This window comes from Pygocentrus nattereri, chromosome 1 (assembly GCF_015220715.1).
Source record: "Pygocentrus nattereri isolate fPygNat1 chromosome 1, fPygNat1.pri, whole genome shotgun sequence".
Classification (NCBI taxonomy): domain Eukaryota; kingdom Metazoa; phylum Chordata; class Actinopteri; order Characiformes; family Serrasalmidae; genus Pygocentrus; species Pygocentrus nattereri.
The window spans coordinates 3,891,568-3,914,114 of NC_051211.1; the positions used below are offsets into that span (position 1 = coordinate 3,891,568).

Here is a 22,547-nt window from a genome sequence, read left to right on the forward strand (position 1 = left end):
ATTCCAGCTTCAAACCGCACTTCTAAATATGTTGGTATATATTATCACAGTCATACAGTCCATCCTCTAAACTACCATCTCACACCAGTGTTTCTTCTAGCACCTCACTTACCTGCCTTATTACCTCATTTACCTGCCTTATTATCTCACTTACCTTACTTACCCCACTTACCTGCCTTATTATCCCACTTATCTGACTGTTACCCCACTTACCTGACTTATTACCCCACTTATCTGACTGTTACCCCACTTACCTGCCTCATAACCCCACTTATCTGACTGTTACACCACTTACCTGACTTATTACCCCACTTATCTGACTGTTACCCCACTTACCTGCCTTATAATCCCACTTATCAGACTGTTACCCCACTTACCTAACTTATCTCACTTACCTGCCTTATTACCCCACTCATCTGACTGTTACCCCACTTACCTGACTTATTATCCCACTTATCTTACTGTTACCCCACTTACCTGCCTTATAATCCCACTTATCTGACTGTTACCCCACTTACCTAACTTACCTCACTTACCTGCCTTATTACCCCACTCATCTGACAGTTACCTCACTTACCTGAATTATTACCCCCCTTATCTGACTGTTACCCCACTTACCTGCCTTATTACCCCACTTATCTGACTGTTCCACCACTTACCTGCCTTATTATCCCACTTATCAGACACACACACACACACACACACACACGACAGCTTGTTAATGTTAATGACAGCCTGTTAATGTATGTTAATGTATCCTTCATTCCGAGGACAGTTCATTTCGAGGTCATTTAACTGGTGATTTAACTATGAATCATGTCTGATAACATATCAGTCTGTTTTTTCACATTCTTATTCTTTTATGAGCAAACAGAATAAAATCAAAATACATTAGCATGCTCTCATATGTGTGTTTGAGAATGTGTGTGTGTTTTTCTGTGTATGTCTGTGTGTGTGTGTGTGTGTGTGTGTGTGTGTGTGTGTGTGTGTGTGTGTGTGTGTGTGTGTGTGTATAAACCAATATGAATTTATTTGCAAGCCAAATTGCAACGCAGACTTTACGAGAAAAAACTTTTTTCTTTATCCTGGTGACAAAGTTTGAGACCCCGAGAGAGGTGGTTGGTGGAGGGAAAAGTTTGCAGTGGGGTCGAACTGTCAGTCGAGGCTGAGATTGAAGCCCCTCATTAGCCGGACCAGATGTGGCCCAGATGTGGACCAAGGAGATCTCAAGAGCTACCTCTCTCCAGACTCTCAGTGGAGAGTTGCTGGTGTGTGTGTGTGTGTGTGTGTGTGTGTGTGTGTGTGTGTGTGTGTGTGATAGGGGGAGTCCTGCTTCCTTCCACTGAGTTACAATGAGCCTGACATGAGAGAAGATTATCAAATTTAGATCAAAATGTGGGTCATGCATAAAATATGTGACGCTGAAGCTCGTGGACAGTGCGGGAGATTTTCATAATATTTATCACAGCCAGGCCAACGGGGAGTGAAGAGAGAGAGAGAGAGAGAGAGAGAGAGAGAGAGAGAGTGCATTCAGAAGTTACTGTGACTCTTACAGATTCAGGACCATCATTAACACAGAGAGGCTGCGCTGAGATACAGTCACTTATCAGCAGAAGAGACAGACTTGCTAAGGCTTCTGCAGAACTCCCCAGAAACCGCCCATCAAAAGTTATAGGGACTGTTTTAAATTTTCTTTTTGCATAATGTGTGATTTTCACTGTTACCTTGAAATTAAAGGGAAATTCTATCATTTTTTATTTAAATGTTCTTCACAATTAAGTGTTTGCGATGTAAACAGAGTCATTCAGTGAAATGGCTCAGGTGTCTTCACAGTGGTGGTGACAGGAACCAGGGATTTGATTTACTCTCCAAAGCCGCCAGTGAAGCTACTCATGTCTTTGAGTTTTACATGGAACGTTGATGATGGGAAAATAGTGGTAAATCTGAAAAATACTTTTTTGGTATTTGGGGGGTTATTTAGCTTGTATGTAACTCTCTGACATGAATGGATAAAACAATACTATTATTTTCCTTAAAACTGTCGTAAAACAGTGTTTCAGTCATCAGGCGGGGAATTCATAACCATTTCTTGTAGTAACTTTCTGTGAGGGGGCTTTTAGAGGTGGACGTCTGGTTCCTATCACCACCACTGTGAACAGTTCTGACTCAGTAAGTTTCTCTAGAACTGAGCGTTTCACACCAAACCACTCTGAACAAGTTTGCTGACATCTTAACCGTTTAATCATGCAGAAATGTTGACAAATTAGAAGGATTGGAAAAAAATCTGTAATGATTCGGAGCATTTTTTGCAGCTACTCACTTCATGTTCATCAAAGTGTAACGATGAGGCGACAAAGCAGAGTGGCTTTATGTAAAAATATCCATACATTCATTCATTACTGATGGTGGAAATGGTTTTCTTAACATTAAAAAGAACCAACTACTTTGGGAAGAAAGGGTCGTAACCAATCACAGATCATTGTTTTTGTGTGCCAGACAATATTCAACATAGGGCTACAATAAAAACATACCTGTAGAAACAAATCGCTATGTGTTGGAAATCGTAAGCACATCTCAATCATTAGCTCCTAAATTCTTCAAAGGAAACTGTTAAATAACTTTTCAAGTTTTTTTTTTTTTCAATCCAGTGAATATGTAACATCTCTGCCTTCTACACTGTAGACTGGGGTTCAATCCCCCAGCAGGGTAAACACCCTACTCTATACCAATAAGAGTCCTTGGGCAAGACTCCTAACACACCTTTGCCTCCCTGTGTAAAATGATCAAATTGTAAGTCTGCCAAAATGCCGTAAATGTAAAATTTTGCTCTAAAAGACTCCTCACGATGCCCAGAGTGCATAACTCTTCACAAAACCATCATACAGATTAAAACTGATTCACACAGCCAATCAGAATGCAAAGGACCAAGAGTTAGCATGTAATAGATATCAGAGAGTCTGTACCACTGTGGGCAGAGCACCTGAGGCTGAGACTAGGAGGCAGATTTACTTAAAGAGGAGCTAATTACATCCAGTCTACCAACACTTTGTGCTGGTGAGGTGGCTGATTTAGCAGATTACCTACTTGTTGTTGATGGTTGCTATCTAAGGCTGGGAGCTCAAATCTTAACAGATTTCTAAAACGGAGAGCATCACAAACTTCACGTCAGCGTGTCACAGAATTTCTTGTCTTTTCATTGTGAGACGACCAGGCTAAGAGAGAGAATAACACACGTAACACACAGTCTGAGCTGTGAATAAGAACTGAAACTCCCAGATCTCCTCAGAACACGACATAAACAAAGCTAAACCTAATGGACCTGTTTGTGCATAAACTGAGGATTAATACAGAGCTGAGAAACGCTGAAATCACAGTGAGAGCTGGACAAATATTTCACTACAACTGTAAAGACAGCGAGCAGATCTGGATCAACATTAGAAACATGATATCGGCTCTTATCTGCCTGTGCTTTACACTCTGATCCTCTCTCTCCGCTCCGCTGTTTGGGCGGATATTCATGACCGTTTCTTTGCCGTTTCCTCCGCTCTTCTAGCTCTCTGACTCGCTGATGTTTGAATCATTTATTGAGTAACTCTCTGACCTTCACAGACTGCAGGACTGCAGGAACGTTATCAACCATGTTTTACAACGTCTGAGCGTCTCCGATCACCTCAGAGTTCGATCGGAGGGCTAAAGATTCACTTGTTTCTTCTCTCACACCACCAGATCATCCGGGGGTCAGCCACTTCCGATCGAGCTCCCGACCTGGAAAATCACTTCAGATTGTGAAAATTTGTTGCAAGCTGCAAATCAGGGATCGTCTGTCCAATGACGTGGCGTGAGCAGCGGCTTGAAAAGATGCCGTGCCGCTTCACAGGTCTTGGAGGAAACCTATGTTAACCTTCACACTCCTAGTATTGTGTGATTAGGGGGAGCCCTAACTAGTGGGTGGAATTGGAGATGACTAAATTGGGAAGAAAAATTAGGGAAAAATCCCCTCAAAAATAAAAATCAGGCAAAAATCGTGTAGTGTAGGTCCATCTTAATCTACTAACAACTTCTATACAAATGAATGTAGGCTTTGTACTAATTTCGCAATGACTGCTCGACTGCAATACAAACCTGCGTATCTGTCTGTCTTGATTCTGGATCAAACTGGGAGTCACTGTGTTGAAAGCGTGGAAGTTTCAGACGGAAGATTTTTCTGTAATGAAAAGCTTGTTATTTGAAGTCATATTGAACCTGACGTCACTGTGGCTGTGCATGGCCTGGTTGGTAGGGCTGGAAATGAAAGGCTACATGAAGGCTGGCGGTCCTAAATAATCAGGTTTGTTCATATTTTTTGTTCTCAGGTGGAAATTTCACAGTCTTAAGCCTCAAAGTCAAGTCCTGCATCAGTCAACATGCTACAGAGATGGGGACTCGAGTCAGCGACTCAGATGCAGTAATTTGCGGCAGCCACTTTTTAACGCCAGTTTCTGCAAAACGTTAGTAGAACTCCCCAAACTTCTGCTCAACATTCGCAAAAGAAATACTTCAGCAAACACTTGAAGGCAGTTAAAGTGAGGTTATTCCAGCGAGGGGTCAATGAGCAGAGAGCTCTGAGGGACTGACTGACTCATTCCTGATGGATATGCGTCTGTATCTGCACGGTCTCCATCCTCAGAGAGAGGCGCCCTGCTCATGTTCATTTGCAGTGGGGAGAGCGTGCATTGATTTTTAATCCGAGGGCCTGCTGCACGCTCTAATGAGATAGCCCTCTATTATTCATGCTCTGAGAGGGACGCAGAAATCGCAGGTGACTCTTTCTGAGATGAAATCTCCAATACAACAGTGTGTATCGTTGGTCATGGTGATGACGACAAGCAGGAACAAGGATGCGAGATGAGCTCCAGCCCCGAGAAGACCAGCAGAGACAAGAGAAAGAAAGAATGAGAGATGTGAGAAGTGGAGAGTTGGAAGCGATATGGGGGTGAGAGATAACCTAGCACAACCCATACCAACAATGGATGCAGGATGCAGGATCAGAATCAGCCAAGATTTAAATGGATACATTCGGTATCCAAACAAAAAATCGGCAATTGGTCTTTTAATTCATTTGATTTTGTCTGATCTCCATTGCAGTTTGACGAGGTAAATAATGTGAGGCAGGTAAGCACTTGTGCACATTACAAAGCACAGTATTCAAGTGATCAACACCAAACTAGTTCCAGAATGTTTGATCTGATTGGAAATCACAGGTTTGTGTACAGCTTTTCAATTGGATGTATGGTTTCCGGATAGCAACTTGTTTTTTCCCCAAAGAAATGAAGGACAGAACTTTGGCATCAAACGTTGGTCACCATGATAGAAGTACAATTAACAACTACATTGGACAACCACATAGCAGCACCTTGGAAACCAACTCAACTCCACAGGAATCACTTAGCATAACCCTACCAACCATCAACGATACAATAGCAACCACTTAGGAACACCCAAGCAACAACCAGGGATACCACTGCAACTGCCTATCAACATCTTTTGCAACCATCTGGCACACCACAGCAACCACCCAGCAAAATCACGGCAACCATCTGAAACACCACAGCAACCATTTGGAACATCTGGAGTAAATGCCTAGCAACCACCTGGGATACCACAGCAACCACTTAGTAGCATAATGGCAACCCTCTGTAACACCAATGCGACCCCTTTGAACATCTAGTGCAAATACCTGGCAACTACCTGGGGCACCACCACAACCACCAGGAACATTTGGAGCAAATCCCTAGCAACCACCTGGGATATCTCGGCAACCACTTAGCAACATCACAACAACCCCTGTAACACCACTGCAACCCTTTTGAACATCCATCCAGCGCAAATGCCTAGCAACTACCTGGGACACCACAGCAACCACCTAACAATACACTAGCAACCATCTAGGATACAATAGCAACCACCTAACCTAGCAAGCAGAGCTGGCGCCAGCTCAAACACAGCATCAGAAATTTCCGGGGGGCAGCAAGTCAAGTGAACTGTATTTTGACGATTAGTCAAACTGATTCCAGAATGCTGGAATAACTTTAAACAAGTTTTTCCAGGGTCGGTTTTTCACTGTTGGACCCTATTAGCCAAAGATGTAGAAACTGAGCAACAGCAAACCGACCCTCCACCGTATCTGTCTCCGTTAGGTTGAGTAATGGTTTGACCTTTCCAATGTCCAAAAAGTTTGGACTGCCGGGTCCAAAGCACTGAAGCCATCCATTAGTTGGCTGTTATGCAGCCATTTCTCCAAGAATAGAGTCTAAAGTGCTGAAGAACAGCCTTTTGCACTCTTTCTCGCCGTCATCTTCATGCTGACCAAACGTTCCCTCAGCCACGTTCTGCTGTAGTGATGTGTAGTGTGGTGTCTTTTTCAGCGTGGGGGACCTGGATCTGCGCTTCACCACAGTGTGCACAGTTTTTCAAATTCAGGTGAACACAAACTCTGAATTCAGATTTCAGATTTCATTACTCATCCATTCAATAACTCTAATTTTAATGTGACGTGAGGCAAACGTAGAATTTCTTGATATTGTGCTGAAGGCTCGGCAGGAGCTTTGTCTCAAAGTGTATTCAAACAGAGAAAGAAAAGTCCGCTACCTAGAGCGAGAGAGAAAGAGAGAGAGAGAAAAAGAGAGAGAGGGAGAGAGAGAGAAAGAGAGGGAGAGAAAAAGAGAGAGAGAGAGAGGGAGAGAGACCCTGACAGACAAATGCTAAACTGTGCTTTGACCCCTGTGGTGGTCTGTATCATTTCAGCTCCAGATGAACTCCATTAAAAACAAATGCAGAACAGAACTTCCTATGGCTATAGCTTAGCGATGGCCTGCAAGCTCCGCCTCCGGCACTGGACTTTGTGCTTTAAGACTCCGAGGCTCCTCGGGCTAATTAAACCGTGCTGGGCCACAACAATTTCTTTGTCTGTGACTGAAATGGATCTATAAACTGTCATTAATACTGCGCTGCATGGGGCGTTTAGTTTACTAAACAGCAGTAATATCGATATTCACCAGTCACATATTTAGTGATTTTAACATAAAATACTGGTCTACTCTGTTGCCCTTTGCAACTAAACTACAGGGGTAATTGCTGCAGAATGATTGAGTTATTAGCTGGACAATTCATGTCCAAATGTTGAATTGTTTCGTAGGTATTTTGCTTTATTTATTAAAAGTCTTCAAAATGTCAGTCTGTACGAAATCTCCTTGTCTATTATTTGTGGCTCCACAATGCGCCAAGTGCTTTGGCCCCTATGATTGCCGCTGACCACACAGATGGACATTTAGCTCTATTTGTGTGGACTGTAGCTGCTATTAAACATTTTCTACATTTCACCCTGAACGAATAGAAGCTGATTGTCTTTGTAACTGAGAATTTACACAACCTTTTTTTTCTCAATGTACAAAAGCTACTGAAGAAAGAAATGTGTGTTGTGCTGGTCCGGGTGGATCAGACACAGCGGTGCTGCTGGAGTTTTTAACACTGTGTCCACTCGCTGTCCACTCTATTAGACACTCCTACCTTGTCGGTCCACCTTGTAGATGTAAAGAGACGACCGCTCATCTGCTGCTGCACAGTTTGTGTTGGTCATCCTCTAGTCCTTCATCAGTGGTCACAGGACGCTGCCCACAGGACACCTGGGTGGATATTTTTGGTTGGTGGACGATTCTCAGTCCAGCAGCGACACTGAGGTGTTTATAAACTCCAGCAGCACTGCTGTGTCTGATCCACTTGGACCAGCACAACACACACCAACACATCACCACCACGTCAGTGTTACTGCAGCGCTGAGAAGGATCCACCACCTAAATAGTACCTGCTCTGTGAGGGTCCATGGGGGTCCTGACCACTGATGAACAGGGTAACAGAGTCTCAGAGAAACAGATGGACTACAGTCTGTAACTGTAGAACTACAGAGTGCAGCTATACAGGAAGTGGAGCTGATAAAGTGGACAGTGAGCGTAGAAACGAGGAGGTGGTCAGAATGTCATGCCTGGTTGGTGTAGGTACTGTCCCAGCACCACTTTCCACTTTGGGAGGCATGTCCTTCAGTGCCACGTCCCCCAAACTCTGGAACTCTCTTCCACAGTCCCTCTGTGAGGCTGTTCTCTCTCTACTTCGTCTACTTTAATCAGACTAAATCTGATTTAAAGACTTCATGAGCATTTCTCTTCCTCCTTTACTGCTAAGTCTTAGAGTTTTTTGTGTTGCTTTTCATGTAAAGCGACGCTGGGATTGTTAAAGGCGCTATATAAATAATAAATGTACTCATTATTATTATTATTGTTATGATTATTATTATTATTGGACACCTGTAGGAAATCACAGAAAGCTCTTAGTCACACTGGATGTTGCGAAACAGTTTTACAGCAGTACTTCAGAGATGCGCACCATGCAGCAGCGTGCACTGTTTAGAGGACAAAAATAGCTTCATCTTTTCGATAATAAGAGAAGGAGAGTTAGAGCGAGTATTTCTGCTGTTTGCACAGAGGCGCTGTATGATCCACGCTTTGGAATAGTTATGAGGGGATTAATAATACAGTAACCCACCATATGCCCTGATTTGATTCTTCGACAGCGGACTTCTGTAGCCGTGTTATCAGTAGGGCTACAAGTTACTAGAAAGCATTTAATAATTCAAACCGGCGTTCGAAGCGCAGCCTATTCTCAGCAGATGCCCGCGCTGTTGCTTTTTAAAGAATTGCTTTTTATTCAGTCTTACTTTTACACATATGCATGGAGCAGCTAACACGGCAGGAATGTGGCCATAAGCAATGGTGAGAGACAGAGAGAGAGAGAGAGAGAGAGAGAGAGAGGGAGAGAGAGAAAGAGATAGAGGGAGAGAGAGAAAGAGATAGAGGGAGAGAGGGGGAGAGAGAAAGAGATAGAGGGAGGGGGAGAGAGAGGGAGAGAGAGAGAAGAGGGAGAGAGAGAGAGAAAGAGATAGAGGGAGAGAGGGAGAGAGAGAGAGATAGAGGGAGAAAGAGAGAGAGAGAGAGAGAGGGAGAGAGAGAGAGAGAAGGAGAGAGAGAGATAGAGGGAGAAAGAGGGAGAGAGGGTGAGAGAGAGAGGGAGACAGAGAGAGAGAGATAGAGGGAGACAGAGAGAGAGAGGGATAGAGGGAGAGAGAGAGAGAGGGAGAGAGATAGAGGGAGACAGAGAGAGATAGAGGGAGAGAGATAGAGATGGAGATAGAGGGAGAGATAGAGGGAGAGAGAGAAAGAGATAGAGGGAGAGAGGGAGAGAGAGAAAGAGATAGAGGGAGAGAGGGAGAGAGAGAAAGAGATAGAGGGAGGGGGAGAGAGAGAGGGAGAGAGGGAGAGAGAGAGAAGAGGGAGAGAGATAGAGGGAGAGAGAGAGAGAAAGAGATAGAGGGAGAAAGAGAGAGAGAGAGAGAGAGGGAGAGAGAGAGAGAGAGAGAAGGAGAGAGAGAGATAGAGGGAGAAAGAGGGAGAGAGGGTGAGAGAGAGAGGGAGAGAGAGAGATAGAGGGAGATAGAGGGAGAGAGAGAGGGAGACAGAGAGAGAGAGATAGAGGGAGACAGAGAGAGAGAGGGATAGAGGGAGAGAGAGAGAGAGGGAGAGAGATAGAGGGAGACAGAGAGAGAGAGACAGAGGGAGAGAGATAGAGATGGAGAGAGAGAGAGAGAGAGGGAGATAGAGGGAGAGAGAGAGGGAGACAGAGAGAGAGAGATAGAGGGAGAGAGAGAGAGAGAGGGATAGAGGGAGAGAGAGAGAGAGGGAGCGAGATAGAGGGAGACAGAGAGAGAGAGATAGAGGGAGAGAGATAGAGATGGAGAGAGAGAGAGAGAGAGAGAGAGGGAGAAAGAGGGAGAGAGGGTGAGTGAGAGAGGGAGAGATAGAGGGAGAAAGAGGGTAAGAGAGAGGGAGACAGAGAGAGAGAGATAAAGGGAGAGAGAGAGAGAGAAGGAGAGAGAGAGAGAGGGAGAAAGAGGGAGAGAGAGAGAGAGGGAGAGATAGAGAGAGGGAGCGAGATAGAGGGAGACAGAGAGAGAGAGATAGAGGGAGAGAGATAGAGATGGAGAGAGAGAGAGAGAGAGAGAGAGGGAGAAAGAGGGAGAGAGGGTGAGTGAGAGAGGGAGAGATAGAGGGAGAAAGAGGGTAAGAGAGCGGGAGACAGAGAGAGAGAGATAAAGGGAGAGAGAGAGAGAAGGAGAGAGAGAGAGAGGGAGAAAGAGGGAGAGATAGAGGGAGAAAGAGGGAGAGAGAGAGAGTCTGGGCGAACAGAGTATGCGGGACAGCAGATGAAAGCATTGATAAGATCCGGCGAGGTCATTCAGAGGTAACGCTCTGACAGGTACACTCCAGTGCCCCCCTCCTACTCCCACTCCCCCCCTTGACAATGGAGATGGAGAGATGAAAAATGACAAGCGGCGAGCGAGAGCCTGGAGCAAACTCTGTTTTGACAGGTCGACAGGCTCGGCCCGACACCGGCAGCAGATTGCAGGGTCGAGGGCGCAGCTGTAACCGTTAATTTATGAACGGTGTGGTCAACGGGAACGGGCCAGTGCTAGCATACATTCTAATCACATTAGCGTTAGCTATCTAGCTAGCCTTAGCGAACGCTTCGGTCAGTGGCGTTCAGGTAAATACCCTAAAAAAGAGGCTACGAACTGGGAATCACTTCTCTAAATCTGCTCTGTGACTTCGTCCTGGAAAGTTCCTGCGAGAAAGTCGTTTCCACGCAGCTTAACAGCAATTCAAACAATCAAAGTTGCATGCAACCCATTCAAATACTCCACTAATTAGACCATTTAACAGCTCTTATCCTTCTCACTATAAAACTGGCCGTCAGATCTAGTTCACATACCGGCAGCATGCTTATCCATATTATATCTCCTTAAATTTCACAGCTCCTGTCGCCGTTCTTTTGCATACATGCTTGTCACATTACCATTAGCTATCTAACTAGCCTCAACACACTCTTTACACAGTGGTGTTGGGGTAGATACTCCAAAAAAGGGGCGATTAACTGTGAATTACTTCTCTAAATCTGTAATGGAATTTCTTCCTCAACAGTTCCTGTGAGTTGCCTGCAATGTAGTCTCCATTCAGCTTAATAGCAATTCAAACACAATCAAAGTTGCATGCAACTTTCGGTTATTCCACTAGTTAGACCATTTAACAGCTCTTATCCTTCTCACGATAAAATCAGCGATGAGGTGTACTTTACATATTTACAACGTTTTTATCTTTTTACATTATTTCAGCTTTTACTGGTGTTCTTTTGCATACATACTAATCACATTAGCATTAGCGAGCTTTTTAGACAGTGGTATTGAATTTATATTTACGGCATTTGGCTGACGCTCTTATCCAGAGGGACTTACAATTTGATCGTTTTACACAGGCAGGCCAAGGTGGTGTTAGGAGTCTTGCCCAAGGACTCTATTGGTATAGTGTAGGGTGCTTGAACCCCAGTCTACAGTGTAGAAGGCAGAGGTGTTACCCACTACACTAAACCAACCACAATTGGGCTGGGGTAGATACACCAAGAAAGGGATTATAACCTGTGAATTACTTCTCTAGATCTGTACTGGAATTTCCTCCTGTAAAGTTCCCGTGAATTCATTTCCATGCAGCTTAACAGCAATTAAAATATAAGCAAAGTTGCACGCAACACATTCAGTTACTCCACCATTTATCTGCTCTTATTGTTCTCAGGATAAAATCATCCATGAGGTGTACTTTATATATATGCAGCATTTTTACGATCGTCTTATATTTTTTCAGCTTTTATTGGTGTTTCTTCTGTCATGTATTTATTGTTCTTTACTGTATTTGAGTTTTTCTGCTGCGTGTTTGTTAAGCCTTTGAAAATTGTTTAATTAGTCATTATAGTTGTTTCTTTTCAGTCACTTTGCCTCTTGTCCATTGGTCTAGTGAAATGGTTTGGAAGGTTTGGAAGTGTATTTTCCAACCTGTTTCACAATGTTGAGAAACTGAGTTTCAAATGAGTTGCATCATGGAATTCCGGTGCAAGTTTCGTGTAAGTTTCACGGTGTTAAGTTAGTGAAACCAAGTTACTCTCTAAAACCCTGACACATCCAACAGACAAGAGACAAGCACAAGAAAAACAAAACAGTTCACAGTAAATATCACTGTAAAGGCCTGTCACTATCCCAGCCATGGCATTTTCAGTTATGCTTGATAACATGAATCTGATTAAAGCTGTTTCATATATATGCAGTATATATATATAGATAGCACTGCTGTGTCTGATCCACTCGTACCAGCACAACACACACTAACACAACACCACCACATCAGTGTTGCAGTGCTGAGAATGATCCACCACCCAAACAGTACCTGCTCTGTGAGGGTCCATGGGGGTCCTGACCACTGAAGAACAGGGTAACAGAGTATCAGAGAAACAGATGGACTACAGTCTGTAACTGTAGAACTACAGAGTGCAGCTATACAGTAAGTGGAGCGGATAAACAAAACTGCTGTTAAACTGAATAAAAGAGCCGATTCTGAATGAATGCCGAGTCCGGTCTTTAGGTGAGATTGGCTCTTTTTCTTCTTCAGCAGAAAAATGTGTCAGAGCCTGGAGAAAGTAGCTGGCCTTAATGAACTCTTTACAAAGCAGCAGTGGCACAGATACACAGAAGACCTAACATCTCACTACCTGTTATTTTACTCTCCGAAGCCCACGCAAATCACCATTTGAAGACCACCCCATGAGTGCTTTTAGTACTGTATTGTGAAAGAAGCAAGAAGGCCTGTCACTCTCGCTGTCTTTACTCTGAACAAGACATTACCAGTTACGCCTAAATTATGAATCCGGTTAAAGTGATTGGAAAACCTTTGTTAATCAGATTTATATAAGCAGGTTAGATGGTTGGACAGACTGCTTGTCAAGTGTTTTGGCCGGTAGCCTCCATTACCCTGCCAACAGCTTGGAATAACTGTTTCCAGTAAAATAAAGCTCCACAGTTTAATACTGGCAGATTTTAGACGTGGAATAACACGAACTCACAGATCAGGACTAACAAAACTATTGCAGGTTGCAAGTGTAACCATAGATTTATAAAGCAACAGAATCACTAATGCACACTATCTTTACCACAATTGCTCAACTTTGCCCTCTAGAAGTGTAACTGAAGCTGTTGGAAGGTCTTCGTAAGACCTACGTCTTTCAATGAATGTTTCCTGCTTTCTGCAGCTTTATTTACCCTTAAACTGAAGCTTCTTCTCACCAAGGTAGCGAAGGACAGGCCCCATTATCCCCCTCTAGACTGCGAAACATTTCACTCATGGCCAGTGGATCGGCCTTGGCCACTCGCCTCCGAAACTAGTTGACCAGCCATGGCTGGTAAGGAGCGTGGCTTTGATGCTGTATGGCTGGGGATGTTCCCAGGAGCCGCGGGCGGTGGAGAAGGAATATCAGCCTCGCTCGCCCAGCATCAAAAGCCAAATTAATGGTGTTAAATTAAGCCCTGCGTTAATCCCTCCCTTTACCCCGAGGTGTGACGAAAAGCGACAGAGTGAAAAGTGCATGGCACCAAATTTAAACTCTCCTGCTTTTCTTTCTCTCCCGCTCTCTTTCTTCTGCTCATTTTCTCACTCTGGTGCCATCTGAGGAACAAAGGAGAGAACACCACACTCACTGATTTACATATAGCGGAGTAAAACAGTTCTTTTGTAGAGAGAGAGGGGGAGAGAGGGAGAGAGGGAAAGGAGGTGAACATTGTTTTGTCTGGAGAGAAAGTCCTGAAGCAGAGATTTTCCTCGTATCATTGCTGGGTCACGGCGGTTCTCCAGAGAGGTGGTGGAAGTGTGAGTGAAGGTGTGCTGGTGTGTAATCCAGTCTTCTGCTGCCACTATGAATCATTTCGATCACTCAGTGGCTCATGATAAAGACGAGCTTTATCTGTAATGATTCTCAAACAAAAATCCATCTCAATTCTATGAGGCCCCAGTCGTTCTCTCAAAAGAGGTCGCTGGGCCTCCCGAGTGGTGTAACCATTTAAGAATGGGCCCTTTTTCTTCTCATGGAGAGGCATCTGGTGATGCCACAGCCACCCACAGCCAGGAGCAATTCATTACAAATGGCTAATGACTTCTCTCAAACTGTAATGGGATCACTTTACCCATTACATCATGAAAAAAAAATAAACCCATCACTCATTACTTTAAAAAAATAAAAAAAAACGTCTGTGCCACCTGGAAAGATCTTGTTCAGACAAACCCAATTCCAAAAAAAGGACGAAAGACAGGGCGGCGACATACATTTTTAGGAATACACACAGACCAAAAATAAAACAAAGACAAGAGGTAAACATCACGACTAAACAACATCACATAATTTAATTGGAAAATAACATTCCTGAATATTGTTCTTATTGTTGACTGTTATTGCTAAGCTTTGTTAAGCGTCTACATTTTGAAAACTAGATATCCAGAATTTCATAGCTGAAAGCTGTGGAGAAATTCAAAGACGCAAGACAGTTTTCTCAGTAGCTGTAAAACCTGCCATCAACTGAAGAGCTGAGTCATCATTTAAAAGACGTAAATGCAGGCCGACGCTTTTTAACCTGTATTCAATTGAAAACAGTACAAAGACAAGATGTTTGTGAACTCTTGTTTGATGTAACTCTTCAGATGCTCAGCAGTCTGGGCTTTTCCTTCTCATGAATTGCCTTCATAATGCTCCATACATTCCCACTTCTAGGCAGGTCTGGACTACTTAACTCTTAAGTTACTGCAGAACCGATCGGAGCTCACTGAATTCGCGTTCTCTCATTACTAGGAGAACCAAATAAACAAATGTGGAGCTGCTGTTCTCTCTGATGTCTGTGCTGACGCAGTAAAGAAGCAGCAGGTAAGCATGTTTAATTGAGGATCATGGATGATCCGTTGGTATTTTTTAGAGTTTTAAATGTACATAAACTCAGTTGTGCTTGTGCCTTAAACTCGCGCCACATGTGAGAGACTTTTTTTCTTGTTTTTCTTTGTCTATATTTCACTCCCTCAGTTTTCATTGGTTGTTGCAGGAATTCGTTCAGATTGAGTCAGTGACCAGTTTACACTAGATTTCGCTCAGAGTCGGGTCGAAAAAATCAAACGTTTGATAAACTCTGGCTGCTTTGTGATCGGGAGACCAAAATTCTGAGCCTGCGCCCCTCAAACGACTCGATTCTCTCTCCAACTGTCACCTCAAACTGCCTCAGAAATCTACAGACTTGGCCAGACTGAGAATCGGCATTAAAATCGGGGTAAAAGTCGTTTAGTGTAACCCCGGCTTTCTAACCGTAGTCACTGGTTTTTACTAGTTAATCTAATTACTTAAGTCTAATAACAGAGTCATTTCTTTTCCTTTACTGTTGTAGAATCATTATCAGTTCTTTGTTCTTTGTTCTTGTCGCTCTTGCTGTCTTCTAGTTTTGCTGTCTGGTGTTTGCCTCTCAAGGTTTGTGGGAAAAATGACTAAACATAAAAGAGGTATGAGAGCACAACGCGCATTTACATCTTTTATAATTACAGCGCAGCTTCAGTCGGCCAGCGCACTTCAAACACAGGTCAGCGTGTCTCTCCAGGTAAATACAAGCGGCTTCTTCTTCATCTCCTCTGTAACGTTGTTCCCTTCTCATTTTTCTGCTTCATTCAGCAACACCAGCGCTGGCTTTGAACAGCAGCCTCTGACTTCCCTTTTGTGTTGAGTAAACAACTCGATTCCTTTCATCAGATGGCGCTGCAGACTTTTTCCATGTGCCTTCGCAGACGTATTTATGTTTTTACAAAAGTCAAAGAGGGCAAACAATGTACTGGTTAAGAGTATTCAAGGCTGTTTTCTATACAACGCAGCCAAGGAGAAGCACTTTTGTCTGAAACCCAAAGCTGACAGTATTTTAAAACACTCAATATTCTCACAGCACATATACAAACCACTGTTTCTGGAAAGGTGGAGACATTTTGTAAAATGCAATAAAAACAAGAATCTGTGATATGTTGACTCTCTTGAACCTTTATTTAACTGACAAAAGTCCAAAGAAAAGGTTTCTAAAGTTTTGACTGACCACGTTAATTTTGTTTTGTAAATGTAAGCAAGTTTATGACTGGATTCCTGCAACAGTCTCAGAAAAGGCTGGGACAGAGGCATGTTTACCACTGTGTTACACCTTCCTTCCTTTTAGGTGGGCTTGTAAGTAGCTTTTGTTTGTTTGGGAACTGAGGATACGAGTTATTTGCTCATTCTTGCTTGAAACAAGTCTTCTGCTGCTCAACGTTCCTGGGTTGTTGTTGTCCGATTCTCTTTTTCATACATTTTCAGTAGGAGATAGTTCTGGACTGCAGACAGGCCAGTCAAGCACATGCACTGCGTTCAGAAGGCCAGGCTGATGTAGTGCGTGCAGAATGAGGCCTGGAATTGGCTTGCTCACCCAAGCAGGCTCGTCCTGGGAAAAGACGTCATCTTGATGGCAGCATATGTCTCTCTATGTCAGTGGTACCTTCACACATATATGAGTCACCCATGCTGTGGGCACTGAGTTACACCAATACCATGACAGATGTTGGCTGTGGCACCTTTCACTGATAAAAGTCTGGATGGTCTCTTTTGCTTTAACACGGAGAACTCAGCGTTCGTTTTTCTCAAAAACAAGATGAAACGTGGACTCATCTGACCACAGCACACATTTCCACTGTCCTTCAGACCAACTGAAATGAGCTCAGGCCCAGAGAACTCGGCAGCGTTTCTGCACAGAACTGATGTAGAACTGTTGCGACCGATCCATTCGTACCAGCACAACACACACTAACACACCACCACCACGTCAGTGTCACTGCAGTGCTGAGAATGATCCACCACCCAAATAGTATCTGCTCTGTGGGGGTCCATGGGGGTCCTGACCACTGAAGAACAGGGTAACAGAGTATCAGAGAAACAGATGGACTACAGTCTGTAACTGTAGAACTACAGAGACCAGCTATACAGTAAGTGGAGCTGATAAAGTGGAGAGTGAGTGCAGAAACAAGGAGGTGGTCAGAATGTTATGCGTGACCAGTGTATATTAAAATTTTCACATTTTTGGCCATACTTATCACAAATATGTGCAAACGATGAGAAGCAGCTGGTGCTCTGTATCATGAGGATGCTTTGTATTGCACTATTGTACCTTATAATCCATGCCTAAGTCTGAGCTCCCAACGAGCCTTTAATTCAGAGTTCAGCTCAGTGGCGGACAGCAGATAGAAAGCCTGGAGTGTGGAGTTACGATTAACGTCAATCACAGAACAAAGGAGACCTGCAGAGAATTACAGTCCAATTAAACCACTCAGTTTTATTTACACATCAGAGACCGGCGTCTGCCCTCCGAGCGCCGAGATACTGGCTACTCTCGCTTCTCCCGCTCCCGGAAGGGAATTGGGGATGTGCCAGGTGTTTTCATGCTGAAGGCAGGCTTTTGGAGAGGCGCCCGAGTTGGAGGAGGGCAGCAGCTCCAGTTGGGTGAGGTAAAAAGTGAGTTTGAGGAGGGAGAACGCTGGACGCAGAGAAAGAGAACGGACCAATTAGCAACTAAAAGTCTACATTTTCAATACCTGACTGGCTCCTTCTCCACCATCTCCCTCCATCTCAGCGGCTCATTCCCTTTTATCCCGTCACTGTCTGCGGACGTCAGTTCATTAGATGAGCTCCGTCAGTGCTGCAACATCAACTGGTAAATTAAGGTCAAGTCTGTTTGGGTAAACACAAAATAACCTACATTTGTAGCATGTTGATGCTTCTAAGCTCTGTAGAGCTTCTGCGCTGGCTTGCTGAGTCCAGGTTGAGCCAATTAAGCTCTGAGCCCCAACTCAGATACGATCCGGAGCGCTAAAACGGCCCTCTCAGGAATTAAGTGGCTGCATCTCAATTATTCAGTATCAATAATTCATCATCTGTCTCTCGCCACGGCAATACTTCATCCAAGAGTCCCTGCTTATTAAGAGCAGAGAGAGAGAGAGAGAGAGAGAGAGAGAGAGAGAGAGAGAGAGAGAGAGGCGATGTGAATGAGTTAGACTCTCATCGAAAGGACTGCAAATTATCCTCACTTCAACCTGTACTAACCCTTAGAAGTCACAGTTACCGCCGGCAATAACAAAAAGCATGTCGTGATTTCATTTTAATTACTTCTCACTCGTCGCTGACTGGAATGAGTGGAAAAATTCCATGGAAAGTGCAGATTCTAAACTTTCAGTCTATACCACATTTGTGTTTTTAAGTAAAAGAGGAGGTATTTTATTCTGATTTTAATGTAAAAGTTATTCTTGTATACAGTCTTTTTTTTTGCAGGAAGAAAAAAGTTTATTTTCTCAACACTGAAAAAACAGACCTGAGCCGGTTGATACAGACTGTAAAACGGATGTAAACGCAAATAAATGTTACTAATTATGTAAAAATCATGTAATTACACCTAAACATATAGCTTTGGCAAGTCATTATTAATCGCAACGCAAAAAAAAATGAACAAGCAATGTTGTTTGACTGACATGTTGACATATAAAGAGCTTAATGAAATGCGATGTCTTTACACTGAACTCGGTGTTAAACAGACAAGAATCCATGAAAATATATTATAAGGGACATAATCTATTTATTCTGATACAAAGACAATTTAATCATAAATACTTTTCTGAACTGAATTGTTTCAGTTTTGTTCCATTAAAATGGTGTTTATGCCACAAAGTCTGCATTTCCCTGCTGCTGGATCAAAACCTTGTATCTCCAAAATAACTTTACAGGAGAAGGAAAAAACCTACTGTACTTTTAATGTAAGTCAATGGAACCAGAATTTTTCCCAGGTCATTTTGGGCCGTTTCTTTTGGTCCGTTCATCATTAAATTTACACACAATGTAAAGGACAGCAGGTATTTTTAAATTATGTCACAAACTGAAAAACGACAAAAATTGGAGATACCAGGTTTTGTTCTGCAGTGATATATTTGCAATGGTGGGACTAAATTTTCGCCTTTTTTAATAACATAATTTTAAAATGCAGCTGCCTTTCACATTGTGTGAGCATCACGAATGGGCCAGTATGAATGTTTCACAGTTATTTAGAATAAAACGTTGTTACATTAACTTTAACTGAACATTAAAAGTTCTAAACGTTTCGGAGAAACAAGGTTTTGATCCGGCAGTGATGACAGGCTGACTTGAATGTAAATGTGTGACGCAATCAAATTGAATTCATACTGAACTGATTTTTTTGAGTGTATATTTATAATCAAGTATTTTAACCAATTAAAAGGCCAAACAATAAAAAACAGACTTAGCCGAACAGTAAAAAATAAGGTCTAGACTCTAAAACACTGTTAGGGGAAAGTGCCATTCCACATGAATGGGTCCGTCAGTGTCACGCCTCCATTTCCCACACTGCTTCAGGAGATCACATGAATATGGGCAATCGCCTTGCCTCACTACCAGCTGATTACTGACTCGACACACCTGCTCAGGATGACCTAAGCCCGGGCTGTAGATAGAGTCAGTGTGAAGTATTGTCTCTGACTGAGCGTTCTCTTTGGGGCAGTCGTGGGCTGGAGGTTCAAGAACTGGCCCTGTAACCGGAAGGTTGCCCGTTCGATCCCATGACTGACCCCCAATTGCTCCCCGGGTGCCGTGGATAGGGCTGCCCACGGCTCCGGGCAAGTGTGCTCACTGCCCCCTAGAGTGTGTGTATTCACTAGTGTGTATGTGGTGTTTCACTTCACGGATGGGTTAAATGCGGAGGTGGAATTTCCTCGTTTGTGGGATTAAAAAGTATCACTTAACTTTGTATCTGTGATTCTTTGTTATGACCCTATCGTTTCTTCAACTTTGCCTTTGGATCTCACCCTTTTTGTACCTTCACCAGCTGGTTTTGTGACTCTGAGCTTGGACCTTTTTGGATTGTTTATTGACTACGATTTTTGTCTTCTCCTTGGCTTTTGGTTGCCCCTGGCTTTTCTATGCTTTTTGTTATTTGACCCTCGCCTGTTTTTTGACCCCGATCTTTTCTCTCTGTTATTTAACCTGGTTTGCCTTTTTATGCGCGTTCGTCTGACTCCTGTGTCCACGTTACAGTCAGGCTCTGTTTTAGTAAGGAGAATTTAAAATATCCATTGAGGATATTTAAAATTTTAAATCAGTTTAAATCAATCGACTTTAATATTCGAGTAACTGAATTAAAGCCGGAGTCTGGGACACTGTTGTACAGCACAACAGTAAACTAGAGACGTCTAAGGAAGCTTCTCAGTGTGAGTAGCGCTCTCTCATCTCTCTCGCAACAGTCAAACAATGATTTCTGGGATAACTATTGGGCTGTTACTGCAGCTGTGCCTCTCTGCCGTGTTGGGAGTCATGCTGTAGTAAGGCTAGGAGACTGCAGTCAGTTTCACTGAGGCTGTCTGAGCCTGAGGCTGTTTAGACTCGAATCCAAGAAGAGACAGCCACCATACAGCACGAGCAGGAACCCTGCAGCTGGCCAGCGCACAGGCCATCACACGCTCACTGACGACGAGTAATGAGACAAACACCACACGGCTGCTCCTGCCATCAGTCGCTGTGAAAATATAGATCTAGGTCTTCTTGATCTTCCACTCATGTAAAGTACAGTGGCAGCCAAACGTTTAGACACACATGCTTGAGTTTGTGTTTTCCAAATGACATTCAGACCTGCAAGCTTGAAATCTCTTAATAAAACACTACTGAATAAAATACAGGGTGGGGTGGGGTGGCTGGGGGGGGCATAAATAAAATACAGGCTGCTGCTTGTCAGTGATTTTAGTCTCATTAGTCCTGTGCTGTAAAACAAATTGTAGAAATAACCCCATGTTATATTAATCCTGTGCTATAAAACAAACCCCCACAATAACGCTAACAAAAATAAACGCTATAAAATGAACCAGCTCCTTGAGGCCCACTCATCTCCTCACTGGGACCCACCAATGTTCCTGTTCCTCGAGGCCCACTCATCTCCTCACTGGAACCCACCAATGTTCCTGTTCCTCGAGGCCCACTCATCCTCCTCACTGGAACCCAAAAATGTTCCTGTTCCTCGAGGCCCACTCATCTCCTCACTGGGACCCACCAATGTTCCTGTTCCTCGAGGCCCACTCATCTCCTCACTGGAACCCACCAATGTGCCTGCTCCTCGAGGCCCACTCATCTCCTCACTGGAACCCACCAATGTGCCTGCTCCTCGAGGCCCACTCATCTCCTCACTGGAACCCACCAATGTTCTTACTCCTCGAGGCCCACTCATCTCCTCACTGGAACCCACCAATGTTCTTACTCCTCGAGGCCCACTCATCTCCTCACTGCGACCCACCAATGTTCCTGTTCCTCGAGGCCGACTCATCTCCTCACTGGAACCCACCAATGTGCCTGCTCCTCGAGGCCCACTCATCTCCTCACTGGAACCCACCAATGTGCCTGCTCCTCGAGGCCCACTCATCTCCTCACTGGAACCCACCAATGTTCTTACTCCTCGAGGCCCACTCATCTCCTCACTGGAACCCAAAAATGTTCCTGTTCCTCGAGGCCCACTCATCTCCTCACTGCAACCCAAAAATGTTCCTGTTCCTCGAGGCCCACTCATCTCCTCACTGGGACCCACCAATGTTCCTGTTCCTCGAGGCCCACTCATCTCCTCACTGGGACCCACCAATGTTCCTGTTCCTCGAGGCCCACTCATCTCCTCACTGCAACCCAAAAATGTTCCTGTTCCTCGAGGCCCACTCATCTCCTCACTGGAACCCACCAATGTTCCTGTTCCTCGAGGCCCACTCATCTCCTCACTGGAACCCACCAATGTTCCTGTTCCTCGAGGCCCACTCATCCTCCTCACTGGAACCCAAAAATGTTCCTGTTCCTCGAGGCCCACTCATCTCCTCACTGGGACCCACCAATGTTCCTGTTCCTCGAGGCCCACTCATCTCCTCACTGGAACCCACCAATGTGCCTGCTCCTCGAGGCCCACTCATCTCCTCACTGGAACCCACCAATGTGCCTGCTCCTCGAGGCCCACTCATCTCCTCACTGGAACCCACCAATGTTCTTACTCCTCGAGGCCCACTCATCTCCTCACTGGAACCCACCAATGTTCTTACTCCTCGAGGCCCACTCATCTCCTCACTGGAACCCACCAATGTTCTTACTCCTCGAGTCCCACTCATCCCCTCACTGGGACCCACCACTGATCCAGTCCATTGAAACTCACTTGTCAACACACTGTGACCCACCACTGGTCCAGCCACTTGTGACCCATACATCCCTATAGTGTGAGTCAACACTGATTCAGCTCCTCATGACCCACTCATCTTCACACTGTGACCCACCACTGGTCCAGCCCCTTGTGACCCACGCATCCCTATAGTGTGACTCAACACTGATTCAGCTCCTCATGACCCACTCATCCTCACACTGTGACCCAACACTTATCCAGCTTCTCGAGGCCCACTCATCACTACACTTGGATCTAATACAGATATAGCTCCTTGTGACCCACTCTACACCCCACCACTGATTCAGCCCCTTGA

At 44.3% G+C, this 22,547-nt stretch overlaps 1 protein-coding gene across 1 annotated transcript in view; it reads right to left on the bottom strand.

The window, feature by feature from the left end:
• The window catches only part of LOC108410498 (retinoic acid receptor beta), a 297,200-nt gene that overhangs the window by 158,930 nt on the left and 115,723 nt on the right, over positions 1 to 22,547 (bottom strand). The window lies entirely within an intron of this gene.